Genomic DNA, 12,848 nt, shown 5'->3' with positions numbered 1-12,848 from the left:
GATCCGGGCATCCGGCGACGGAGCGTTCGCAGGTGGCCATGCTTGGCCAGACCCGGAGACGGCGCGACAGCCATCGGTGGCGTCTGGCAACGAGGAGTGCAGATGCATTCTCTGGCATCACGAGGACATTGTTGATCATGGAAAAGAAGGCTGGGGCGGTTGGCCTTGTGTCTGGTCTGCAACAATCCCCTTGTTATAGTCACAGGGATTGCAATTGGGGCCAAGTTGCAAACGTGAAATGTGGGTTAGCAGTTGTTTCTGTGCCATCTGATCAAATGAGATCCGACGGCTATGAAGGCGGTGGACGTGCGTAGAAAGATCAGTCGGCTGACTTCAAATGTTTCCCATTATTTATTTCACTTCTCAAATACAGTGCATATATATCTTTTTGTTTTTGCCGGAATGGATATCTGTGTATGGTTTAGTAGTTGCCTACTAGTGTTAAAAAAAAAGTAGTTGGCTACTGAAAGCATGCTCATGGAAGAACTTATTAGTTGCGATTCCTTAGTAGTATATATAACTATTTTCATAGGAAAGTGTCTCCGAGAGCTAAGAAAAATAAGATTACAGTTTTAGAAACTATCCTTACGGATAATCCGGAGGATCTACGCCTCTAACGAATCCGTACTGTAAAATTTTCTACTCTCATGGCTCTAGTGCAGATCCTTCTTACATCATGTCACTTGTGCATCACTTGGTGCCCCAGAGATGAATGATACTCCTTGTCGAACTTTCGTGATCAAAGGAATGGTACACTGGTGACATGATGTAAGAAACAATGAAGTGCATTTATTCTTAGCGATTTAGTTAACTCGAAGTGTATACATGGAATGCATACACTTGGTCCGGTTAATTAGCTACGGGCGTCCTTTAGTCTGGACGTCATGGAATATGATGTGCATGCCTGCGCTAAAGTATTATCTACTTCTTCTGTAAAGAAATGTATAACGTTTCAGAGTACATTTTAACAAACAACTACTGTCACGCGGGAGCTCACACAAGATGTTGGGGATATAACTACTGGTGTAACCCGCCCAGGAGGGGCCGGGTTACGCTATAACAATTCATTATATGAAGCCCAATATCAAGCTTGAAGATGGCGGTTCAATAAAGGGCCTAAAGCCCGTAGGCGACTTAAGGCCCGTAGTGATAAACCGCCGTAATGGCATGACTTGTGTTGTAAGGCAAGATTAACTAGTTACCGAGCCGGATACTGTTTATAAGCCGGCCGGGACTCTGTAGGCCGCGGGGCGTCAACCCGTGTATATAAGGGGATGACCCGCCGGCGGCTTAAGAGAGGAAAAACATCAAATCGGTAGCCAGGCATAGCGGATTCGCTCCCTGGTCATCGAAACCCTAGTAATTCCACCTCAACTGGAGTAGGCTTTTACCTTCACCGTAAGGGGCCGAACCAGTATAACCCTCGTGTCCTTTGTCCCGCTTTAACCCCTTTAAGCTTACTAGTTGCGATGGCTCCACGACTAAGTCCTTTCACAAGGGCATCTGCCGTGACTATTCCACGACAGATGGCGCCCACCGTGGGGCCAGCGCACGGTGGATTTGAGTTCTTGAAGGGCAGCTTCGAAGCGCTCAAGGGATACGCTGTGGGCCGGATGACCAAGAGTCGTCGCGGCAAGCTCTACATCGACGACGCAGGTGGGGCCCCGACGCCGGCTCAATCGAGTACGGGTACCGGGTCCCCTTCGGCGGAGTCCACGTTTTCATTGGCAAGATCGGCGAGCCGGGCCCTGAGCCGGACATCTGCACCGACCTCATCGAGACGGTTCAGCGTGCGAGACCCGCCCGGACTCTGCCCGCCTTGAAGCGTGCTTTCGTGGGATGCATCCACGGAGGACTCTCTGAAGGATCTAGATCTAGCGATGAGACGGCCATCAGCTCTGATGATGAATCATCCACAGGTGAGACGGACTCGTTGTATCAACTTCGAGACGGCAGGCTCAGGGGTTGTTCCGATGGCGACAGTATTCCGGATCCTTTTGAGCCGCCAAGCCGGGTAGGAATCTTCATGGCCGGCACGCAACCTGTTCAATACTCCGCCGCTGGGGCAGGAGGACCTGTGCACTCGCCGGCTCAGGTGCTGATGGATCTCACGGATAAGATGACTGCCCTGTTAACCGCCACGGTCGTCCCAGCGGATCAAGCTCAACATGATGTAGAGGTGGCACAGTTAAAGCTAGATATAGCACGAGCCAAGGAAGATCTAGCAGCGGAAGGAATCAGGATGGCTGCAGAACGGGCGGCTCTAGACGCCCAGACTCAGCAGATTCAGGCGCAGTCTTTCCGGCTCACGATGGATCAGAACGTATCCAATGAGGTCATGAGAAGGAGGCATCAGAAGGCTCAATCTCGGCTCCCTCCGGTTTATGATCCTCGAAACCTCTTCAACACGCCCGGTGCAGGGCCTAGTAACCCGCCAGAAATCACGACACCCGGGGCTGGAACGCCGGTTCAGCCGCAAGTGATGGGGCCTCCCCGTGTGAATACTGCCCCACCTCAATATGTGCCAATACCACCGGGTCATTATTCTAATCCGTTGGAAAACATGATCGCTGCAGCGGCGCGACTGGCGGCTCTCCCAGTCGAGGGTGACTCTCCAACGGCGGTCGAAACCCGCAGGGTCAGAGAACTTCTTCAGACGGCTTTGGCACAACAGGAGGCATATTCATATAGCAGGGATAGGATTCATTCAACCCCTCGTCCAAGCCGGAGCCCAAGTTATACCAGACACATGGTTTCAGCGGCCGGCTCAAGCAACGTCCGGTGCCGTGACTTGCCAGCTGGCCATGGCCCGGCGCATAATGGAGCCTTTAACGCGGTAGACCAAGACAGAGCACGTCAAGAGGCGGAGCAGGCGGCTCAGCTGACAGCTTACCAGCCCTTCCCGGTTTATCCGACGGCTTCTATCGAGGCAGGCATAGCTACGAGGACCGGAGGTGTCCCTTGTCTGGTGCCGGCTCTCCTTAACGAACGTCTGCCCAAAGATTTCAAAGGACCTAGGAAGGTACCTAAATACACGACTGATTTACAGCCCGGAGCATGGACTGAAAGCTACGAGATGGCTATGGAGTTGCTGGAGGTCAGCGAAGCGGAGATGGCCAAATACTTCACCATGATGTTGGATGGGACTGCCCGCACTTGGTTGAAGGGACTACCACCTAATTCCATCGGGTCATGGGCAGAGCTGAAAGCCCGGTTCATCCAAAACATCAAAGATACATGTAGGCAATCTATGTCAATTGTGGATTTGACTAACTGTAAGCAGCAAGAAGGCGAGTCTACAACCCATTGGGTACGCTGGGTCAAGGAAATAATACATTCGTCTGATAAGATGGATGCCAGCTCTGCGGTCTTAATGTTGGAGCAAAATTGTCGTTTTGCGCCCCTGAAGATGAAGCTTGGGCGGCTCAAGCGCGATTGCAACAATATGGGTACGCTGATGGTGGCTCTGGTCAAGTACGCCGACTCTGATAGTACCAAGGATCCCGCGTCCGATGAGGAAAAGACAGGGAAGGGAAAGAAGAATGGCAACGGCAAGGGTCCTCAGCATAACCCGGCGAGTCAAGGAGGTAATAAGCGTAAGGCTGATGATAGTACGGAGTTTGTGGCCAACACCAACACGTAGGGTAACAATCACCGACGTAAGGGGAGACCGCCTCCCCGGTCTGGCGGGTCAGGCCCGACGCTTGAGCAGTTGTTAAATGAGCCCTGCCCAAGGCATGGCTCTAGGGAGAAGCCGGCCACTCATCTATGGAAAGACTGCGCGATCATGAAAGCTTTCAAGAATTCCAACATGTTCAACGGTAACAATGGGCAGGGCGGCGGCGGCTTTCATGGCCCGGGCGGCGGTTCAAATTCCAATTTTCAGAATTCTCAAGGTAATCAAGGTGGTTTTAACCAGCAATCTGGCCAGGGTAATCAGCAGCAGCAGCAGGGGGGATACCAGACCCATCCAAAGCAGCTCAACAGTGGGCAGTATCATGTGTTTACTACCAGTTTGTGCAAGCGACACTAGAAGCTTCATAAGAGGGCTGTGAACGCTGTTGAGCCGGCAGTTCCACGTTACTTGCGATGGTCTGAGCAGCCGATTGTATGGAGTAGGGAACATCACCCTCCCGGGGTTGATAATCCGGGTCACCTGGCCTTGGTGGTGGCTCCTCAAGTTGGTGGGTATAAATTCACTAAGGTACTCATGGACGGAGGTAGTAGCATCAACATCCTCTATTATGAGACCATCCATCGTATGGGATTAACTGATAAAAGCCTCAACCAGTCCAATACCGTTTTCCATGGTGTGGTGCCCGGTAAGTTGGTGTATCCAGTTGGTAAGATCGAGCTGGAAGTAGCCTTTGGAGATGAGTACAACTACAGGGCGGAAAAACTGACTTTTGAGGTGGTCAAAATCAGAAGCCCGTACCATGCTTTATTTGGGCGGCCGGCTTACGCCAAATTCATGGCACGGCCGTGTTACGTATATTTGCAGCTCAAGATGCCGGGTCACAATGGGACCATTACGGTGCATGGCAGCCGAAAGATAGCCTTGGAGTGCGAGGAAGGTGACGCTGCTTACGCTGAATCTGTTTGTGCGACAGAGGAATTAAAGTTTTACAAGGATAATGTTGACCCGGCAGATATGACGTCTTTGAAAAAGCCGACCACGGAGCATGAGCCGGTAATGAAATTTAAGTCGGCCGATGAGACTAAGCTTATTGACTTTGTGCCAGGCGACTCATCTAAGCAGTTCAGCATCAGTGCCAATCTGGATCCTCAATAGGAAAGCGCCCTCATCGAGTTCATCCGTGAGAACCGGGACACTTTGCATGGAAACCTTCTGACATGCCGGGTGTACCGAGAGAACTCGCTGAGCACACTCTTAATATTGATCCAAAATTTAAGCCAATCAAGCAATTTCTCCGGCGATTTAATGAGGAGAGGCGGAAAGCCATTGGTGAGGAAGTAGCCCGGCTCTTGGCGGTTGGATTCATCGTTGAAGTCTTTCATCCAGAATGGCTAGCTAACCCGGTGCTCGTGCTCAAGAAGAACGACACCTGGCGTATGTGTGTGGATTATACGGATTTAAACAAGGCTTGTCCGGCTGATCCTTTTGCTCTCCCCCGTATTGATCAAATTATTGATGCTACGGCGGGTTCTGAGCGTTTGAGTTTTTTGGATGCTTACTCTGGATACCATCGGATCAAAATGGCAGTTAAGGACCAAGAGAAGACGGCGTTCATTACCCCTTTTGGAGCCTTCTGTTATGTGTCTATGCCTTTTGGGCTCAAGAGCGCCCAGGCGACTTACCAGCGGTGCATACAGAATTGTCTTCATAATCAGATTGGGCGCAACGTTCATGCCTATGTGGATGATATTGTGGTAAAATCTAGAGAGAAGGAGACCTTGATAGACGATCTGAGGGAGACCTTTGGTAATCTCCGGGTCTAAAAGATGATGCTTAACCCGGCCAAGTGTGTTTTTGGTGTTCCTGCAGGCAAGCTCTTGGGTTTTCTGGTTTCTCATAGAGGCATTGAAGCTAACCCGGAGAAGATCAAGGCAATCACCTCTCTGGCTAAGTCGGCGTGCATAAATGACGTCCAACGTCTGGCGGGTCGGATCGCCGCTTTAAGTCGATTTATAAGCCGGTTGGGTGAAAAGGCCATACCGCTGTATCAGATGATGAAGAAAACAGATGACTTTGTCTAGAGTGATGCTGCCAACACCGCCTTTGAGGATTTGAAAAGACAGTTAGCTGAACCGCCAGTTCTTGCTGCTCCTGTTGATAAGGAGCCCTTATTATTGTATGTAGCCGCTAACACACGAGTCGTCAGTGTGGCCATCGTGGTGGAGCGCATGGAGGCGGGTAAGGAACATCCGGTTCAGCGGCCGGTTTACTACGTCAGCGAAGTACTTATTGAGTCCAAGCAACGGTATCCACATTGGCAGAAGCTTGTTTATGGGGTATTCATGGCAAGCCGGAAGCTTAAGCAATATTTCCAGGGCCACCCTGTCACCGTGGTTAGTTCTGCTCCTTTAGGAGATATCATCCAAAACAGAGAAGCCACAGGAAGAGTCGCTAAGTGGGCCATTGAACTTGGGCCTCATGGTCTAAAGTATGTGCCACGCACGGCTATCAAATTACAAGCATTGGTAGATTTCATCAACGATTGGACAGAGCTGCAGATGCCTGAAGAGAAACCGGATAACACATACTGGACTATTCACTTCGACGGGTCCAGGCAATTGGAGGGCTCGGGGGCTGGAGTCGTGTTAGCTTCCCCTCCAGGTGACAAATTTTGTTATGTACTACGGTTGATGTTTCCCTGTACTAACAATGCAGCTGAGTACGAGGCCTTGCTCCATGGTCTTCGGATGGCTAAGGAGATGAGCTTAAGCCGGGTAAGGTGCTTTGGCGACTCAGATTTGGTGGCCCAACAAGTATCAGGCAAGTGGGATTCCAAGGACCCCCTCATGGCGGCTTATCGCCGTGAAGTTGATGCCATTGCCGGACATTTTCAGGGTTAACAAGTAGAGCACATTGACCGCAGAAAGAACGAGGCGGCTGATGCCTTAAGCCGGTTGGGCTCTCAGCGAAAGCCGGTGCCGCCTAATACTTTCTTGGATATTCTGCATAACCCTTCTGTCAAGTTACCTACAGAGGAAGACTTGATTGTTCTGGACCCTGAAGCACAGTTGGTGGCGGCTCTTCATGTTATCCCAGATTGGACAGTGCCATACTTGGCTTACATGACCCGGGGAGAATTGCCTGAGGATGAAATTTTGGCCAGACAAATAACCCGGCGGTCTAAGTCAATGATAATTGTCAATGGCGAGTTGCATCATCGTAGTGTCACTGGGGCTTTTCAGCGTTGTGTTTCCCCTGAGGAAGGGCAAGAAATTTTACGAGAGATTCACGAGGGGGATTGTGTCCATCATGCCGGCTCAAAATCCCTTGTGGCCAAAGCTTTTCTTCACGGTTTTTATTGGCTGACGACTCATGCTGATGCAGAGGACTTAGTCAGTAAATGTGACGGTTGTCAGAAGTTCTCAAGACGTGCTCACGTGCCGGCTCAAGAGTTGAGGATGATTCCAATCACTTGGCCGTTTGCAGTTTGGGGGCTTGATATGGTTGGACCTTTCAAAAGGTCCAAGGATAAGAAGACCCACCTCTTGGTGGCGGTTGACAAGTTCACAAAGTGGGTTGAGGCAGAGCCAGTTAGTAAGTGTGATGCAGCCACGGCGGTTCAGTTCATGAAAAAGGTGATATTTCGCTTTGGTTTTCCACACAGCATTATAACTGACAATGGTACCAATCTGTCTAAAGGCGCCATGGAAGAATTTTGTCAACGACAGCATATTCGACTTGATGTTTCATCAGTGGCTCACCCCCAATCCAATGGTCAAGCTGAGAGAGCCAATCAGGAAATCTTGAAAGGCATCAAGCCCCGGCTTTTGGTCCCTTTGCAGCGGACGCTGGGTTGTTGGGTGGAGGAGTTACCCTCTGTGATATGGAGCATCAATACTACTCCTAATAGGTCTACGGGTTATACGCCTTTCTTCATGGTTTACGGAGCCGAGGCGGTTCTCCCTAGCGACATCCGTCATGACTCACCTCGTGTGGCAGCTTATGTTGAGACAGACAATGAACAAGCGCGTCAGGATGCTCTTGACTTGTTGGATGAACAGCGTGATATAGCAGCAGCTCGCTCGGTGATTTACCAACAAGACCTGCGCCGCTATCACAGCCGCTGGGTTTTGTCCAGAACCTTTCAGGAAGGTGACTTGGTGCTCCGGCTCATCCAGGATCAAACAGATGCACACAAGTTATCCCCACATTGGGAAGGGCCCTTTGTGGTCAGCACGAACTTGCACAACGGGTCATACTACCTCATCGATGTTCGAGAGCACAAAGATTCACGTAAGTCGGAGGAGGAGACTCGCCGGCCGTGGAATATAGCTCAGCTTCGGCCTTATTACACTTGAGCCATCGGCTCTCATAATGTACATGCTTCCGTGACAATGTATATATTATGATAAATAATAAAGCAGGACCTCTGTCCTTTTTCCCCTCAAAGGTAAATGTGTCATTGTTATTTTCATTACGATCTCACATGGTCACTTGGGGGCTGATCCGGCTTACGATCGTATTCGAATCTAGCCGCTAAAAATTGTGATCACTAGGGGGCTTCCTGTTCAAATATAGGTCGTATTCGAACCAAAGAGAACATAGCTGTCGATACCCTTTTGATCGGCACACTGCCGAGCTCATTGGGGAGTTCCTTGGTCATATTTGAACCATAGCTCAACCCCATTTGAGAACCGACGTGGATCGTATTCGAATCAGCATCGTTAAACAACTCTCAAGGTCGTTTGGGGGCTTCCTGTTCAAACATAGGTCATATTCGAACCAAAGAGAACATAGCTATCGGTACCCTCTTGATTTGCAACGCCAAAGCCATTGAGGGCTATATGATCGTATTCGAATCTTAGCTTAACCCCTTTGGGATGGTTTTCTGGTCGTATCCGAATCAGAAGCCTCCATGTTTTTTGAAGTCTTTTCTTGTAAACAATTTTTTGGATTCCATTTGAAGTTCTTTTGATCATGTCTAAAGTGTTCAAGGGTGGTTCCTATTCCACCGGCTTAACCTTGATCAATAAAGATGATCGCATATAATAGACATCATATTACAGAGTTGGGTTCTCACCCTCATTGTTCGGGTCACATAAACCGGAAGTATAATCGAAGGGTCACAGGTATGCTGTTGTGGTTGTCTCGAAGATATAATTGAGAACCGGCTTTTTATGATTTTGACTCCGGGTTATATGTAAAATATATGACCCTATATGCGGTAAGCCGCCAAGGTACTTGTAATTGGTTCTCTATGCAGGACAGTTAAAGGCAGCCCTTTAAACATAAGGAAGAAGAGGATCAGCATAAAACAGGGGAATATAAGATGGCGGCTTAAACAGTGTTGAGCGCCACACAGGTGCGCGATGGCACGACAAAAATAAGTGTTTTCCTACTCTATTACATGACTCCCCAAGTCCAAATAGTGAAGCATTGTTTTTTATCAAGACATAAATATGAGCCGCCTGAGGAATCAAAGGTGTTGTTGGGCTGACGCTTCCGGTTCATCCCTTTCCACTCCTCCGGCTGTTTCCCTGTCCTGGAAAGTTGATGATTTCCAGTCAATGCCACTCAAGGCTTCAAATTCAGCTTCATCATCAATTAACCCGGCCGGATCAACTTCAGGGGCGAAAGTATGCTTACGAGGGGGAGGGATCAGACTAATTGCCTCATAATGTGGTGTTGGAATTCACTGATTATCGGCGTCATAACCCGGTTGGTATTTGCTAAGATCCGTATCATTACCGATCAGAGTGGCCACAGGACGTACGTCCTTCATGCAAGCTGCGAAATCCTTCTGGTCAAATGGGGTGCCGTCCTCCTTCAAGCTGGGATACCCAAGGGCGATGTCGGCCGGGTCTAGCTCCAGTAGCCACGCCTTGGCCCGGCTTAAAGCAGCTATGGCTCCGGCTCTCGCAGAAGCTCGTCTCAATTCCTGGAATCGTTGAGGTAGCACGGCAAGCCGCCTAAGCACATCCGCCAGATGAGTGGGAACTTCATTTGACAGAGCCACGACGGCTAAGGCGCGTTGTGACCCGGTGTAGAGTCGTTCCACCAGGGTATAAACGGCCTTCAGTTTTATCAGCATGTTCTGGTTGAGATTGGCACTCCCGGAGCCTGCATTACAAGGTCAGGTGAGCTGAGGACAATTGAGATGTTTGTTGAAAAAGATTCAAGCTAGCTAACACTCACAGAATAACTTACCAAAGATTGCTAAGACCATCTGAGATATATGGCGTTTTAAGCCGGACAGCTCGGTGGTTATTTCTGCAAGAGTGGCCTCTGCCTGTTCAGCGCGGTTGAGTAAAGCGGTCTTTTCATCCGCCCAGGCCTTTCTTTCTGCCTCAAACTTCTTTTTCAATTTCTCTTGTGCGGATATACTGACTTGAAACTTGGAATTTGCCTTTTGGGTTTCAATTTCTTGAGTTTTCAGGCGATTCTTCAAGTCGGAGATCTCCGATTCAAATTGCTTAATGGCGGCCTATATAAATTCCGAGTTACAGTTAGGATTATCATAATGCAACATTAAGTCCCAAGCACTTTGCAAGCAAAGATACTTGGCACTTGGGGGCTAATGTATGCTAAAGAGCTCTAATTACAGTGGCGGTTCATGGAGATAAAGTCCCAAGCACTTTGCAAGCAAAGATACTTGGCACTTGGGGGCTAATGCATATTGCTGTTCAAGTACTTGGTTAAAATACGGTGAAGACCGGTTCAACTATGCTGTCTAAGCTGGCCCTTGGGTGCTACCGGATAAGCCGGTTTTCTTACAGTGATTATTAAGCTGATGACAAGTCTATAACATATTTCATCATAAGTAATAGACTTGGGGGCTGGCCTAGTAAGGATAACTAAGGAACAAGCAACAATAGTTATACCTCAGATTTTTGGTGTATTTGTTTCACCATATCAACTTCCAGATCCCGGCTGTTGTGCACTTGGTTTACATAACCAGAGACGATTTCTCCAACACTCAGATGAGCATAATCAGTGACATCCAGCCGGGTTTTGCGACGTTCCAGATGTTCTTCTTTGGCGGAGCACTTGGCCAGCGCGGTGGGTCTTCTCGGTTCAACGAAGTCAGTCCGGGTGATTTCGACCTCCGGGTCATCCGCCTTGGCCGGGCTAGGGTTCTCCGGATCTTCAGAACCTTCCATGGCTTGTTTGACGAGCGGATCAGTGGTGAGAGTTGGAGTGTCATGGGCTGGTTCAGGCGATGGCTCATGAGCGGAAGTATTAGGAGCAGCCGCTCTGAGCTCCGGTTCAGCAAAGACTGGCTCTTCGGCCGGCTTACTTTTCTTCATCCTCTTGCTGGGCTTTACTTGTACACTGAAAATTAAAGGGTTAGTACAAAAACATGAGTAAGATAAGCACAAGATAAGCAGATTATCATTACCCTAGAGTGGTTTTGAAAGCCGGCATGCTGGACTGCATTGATTCGTCGGAGGAAGGTGAAGTTCCCTGATAGTTTGAGTCAGAAGAAATGAGTGGTTGACGAGTGAGACCTGCCAAAGGATACAGAGAATATAAATCAGAGATAACCTCAGCCCGGCGTTTTCTTGTTGCATCGGGTAAGCCGGAGGAGAGGTCCGCATCTTTACTGGTCCGGGTCTGCCTCCGACTCTCGTGAATCTGTTGCTTCAAAAGAAATTGAGGATCTTGATAAGCCAGAGGATGTGAAAATCTTACTTTCCGGGTTACCCTTTGGACTTTCTGTCTCGGCAAAGGCTCGGAGTCGGAGGAAATTATAGTTACCTCTTCAGTTACTGCATGACTTGCTCTTGTATCCTCCTGCTGATAATCAGTGTCAATAAGATGGTTAAAGAAGGAGCCTAAAGAGTCAAGAGTTACCTCTGACTCGGAGGTATCGTCCAGATGAAACATATCCGAGGTGCTAGGTTTGTTCCCCTTCTTACGGGCAGTGGCTTTTCTGGCGGCTTTCTTTGCTTTTCTGGCCTTCTTTGCAGCCTCATGGTCATACTTGACCTTCCAGAATTTATCACCAGCCTGTAAAATATAGCAAGAGTTTTTGAGTAAAGATGAAATTGTCAAAGTGGAAAGTAAGATTCTCAAGTTAATGATTTACCACTGGAGCCGGGTTAGCCTTGCAGAAAGGACTTAAGCCCGCTTTCCCGCAATCTGCCAGGCTCTCGTTCAGAAGAGACTTGGTCATGTCATCAACGATATCCTCAGGTAAGTCGTCAGGGCTGTGCCGTAGAGGATCATTTTTCTGGCCTGCGTAATCGCACATCAAGCCGGGGCGGCGACTCAAGGGAATCACCCGCCAGGCAATCCAAACCCGGACCAAGTCAATGCCGTTTAGGCCGTTCCCCAGAAGAGCTTTGATCTTGTTGATGGTGGGGGAAAGTGTTTGACGTTCAGCCGGAGATAATTTATCTGGTAAAGGGTCAGTTGACTCCAGGCGCAGGGCGCGAAAGCCGGGCAAGGGGTTCTCATCAGCCGGAGAAGTGTCCCGACAGTAGAACCAAGTCTGGTTCCCATCTCTAGGGTGACTCGGTGGCTCGGCATAAGGGAAGAGGCAGTCTCTACGTCGCTGGATTGAGATCCTGCCAAGTTCCAAACTGGGCCCATGGGCACATTCGTTTTGACGGTTCAGATAAAATAACTCTCTAAAGAGTAGTATGCTGGGTTCTTCTCCAAGGTACACCTCACAGAATAATTGGAAATTGCAGATGTTTGACACGGAATTGGGTCCGATGTCTTGAGGCAACAGGTCAAAAAAGTGCAAGACGTCTCTGAAAATTTTTGAGCCGGGTGGAGCAAAGCCCCGTCTCATGTGATCAGTAAAAATGACAACTTCCCCATCCTTGGGTTGAGGTTTTTCTTCTGACGGGTCAGGAGCACGATAAGACAAGATCTCTTTCTTCGGCAGATGACACTCTTCATAAAACCGTCTAAGATGCTATCAGTGACGGTGGATTTAACCCAGTTGCATGTGATGGGTGCTTTGGGAGCCTTGGGCGGCATTATGAAGGATGGAAGCCTATGACAAAATAAAAATTTCCGGCTCAAATTTAAGCCGGAGAAAGTACTTCAATTCATATACAAGATGGCGGCTTACGAAGGGGCCTAATGATATATGGCTAATTGTGTCAGATTGTTTAAGCCGCCATGGGAAACAGTAGCAATTAAATTATTTAAATCCACTATGAGTGATCAGAATCATTCACTGAGCATTGCCTCGTTA

This window comes from Aegilops tauschii, chromosome 3 (assembly GCF_002575655.3).
Source record: "Aegilops tauschii subsp. strangulata cultivar AL8/78 chromosome 3, Aet v6.0, whole genome shotgun sequence".
Lineage (NCBI taxonomy): Eukaryota > Viridiplantae > Streptophyta > Magnoliopsida > Poales > Poaceae > Aegilops > Aegilops tauschii.
Note: the sequence above shows the minus strand (reverse complement) of the source record.